The sequence below is a fragment of the Trachymyrmex cornetzi genome, unplaced genomic scaffold, assembly GCF_001594075.2.
Source record: "Trachymyrmex cornetzi isolate Tcor2-1 unplaced genomic scaffold, Tcor1.1 scaffold306, whole genome shotgun sequence".
Taxonomy (NCBI): Eukaryota; Metazoa; Arthropoda; class Insecta; order Hymenoptera; family Formicidae; genus Trachymyrmex; species Trachymyrmex cornetzi.
Genome location: NW_017297755.1, coordinates 58,131 through 59,350, shown reverse-complemented (window position 1 = coordinate 59,350; position 1,220 = coordinate 58,131).

Genomic DNA, 1,220 nt, shown 5'->3' with positions numbered 1-1,220 from the left:
GGTTTATATTTGCACAATCTAGATGTAAGATGAGATGTTCCAATTTTCCATCTAGATGACCATCTAAGATGGTTTCATCTAGATGTCGGCAAACACTGTATATACGTACATATTATAATGTGTGACTATACACATTATAGATAAAAATTATTTACACATAGGTATTCGTGCAGATATTCTCCATGTCTGTTTATACGCAGCCAACATTTGAACTTTATATGTATTACAATCGGTGCATTGGTATATAGTTTTAGATCTAACGGAATATGTCAATCAGATGCAAGAGCTCACTGAGCGCTCAATGAGCGGTCATGCTTCTGGATACACCTAATGTGTGTGCATGTATACACATTAATTAAGTATTCAGTTTAATTCTAACATATAACTATGTAACTGTATAAGAAGACATTAGTGAATATGTACAATTACATTTTATGTGTATTATAATGTATAAATACATACACAAAAAGTATTATTCTAAAATTGCATATGTATCACTTATGCACTATATGCAATAATAGAATAATATTTTGTGTACACTGATCTATGTGCACACATTATTATATAAAATGTAACTGTACTTCATATTTACTAATGTCTGTTTATGTAATAATAAAATTAAACTGTATGTATACATACACACACATTATACGATACACATAAAATTCTAATATTATGTATAAATAGATATACAGAATATCTGCATGAATATTTCAGCATGTGTAATGTCTATGTCTAACGTGCGTATATTCACATAATTACGATAAAGATGCATTCTAATGTTGTACATATGAATACAAATATTAATTTTATTATTATATAAACAGACATTAGTAAATATGAAGTACAGTTACATTTTATGTAATAATGTGTACACATAGATCAGTGTACACAAAATATTATTCTATTATTGCATATAGATGCATAAGTGATACATATGCAATTCTAGAATAATACTTTTTGTGTATGAATTTATACATTATAATACACATAAAATGTAATTGTACATATTCACTAATACGAGGTGTGATCAAAAAGTAAGGTGACTTTTTGAATTTCGCGCGCTCTGTACACTCTAATTTCAAAATTTTTTTTTTTTTGTGTTGGTACACTCGTCACGATCATATGTTCACAGTTTTTTTACTATATAGCATGTGTTGTTTTTATGTGAGAGGCATAAAGGTTAGACTCGTGTTTGCATGCTCGGCGATTTTTTGCTG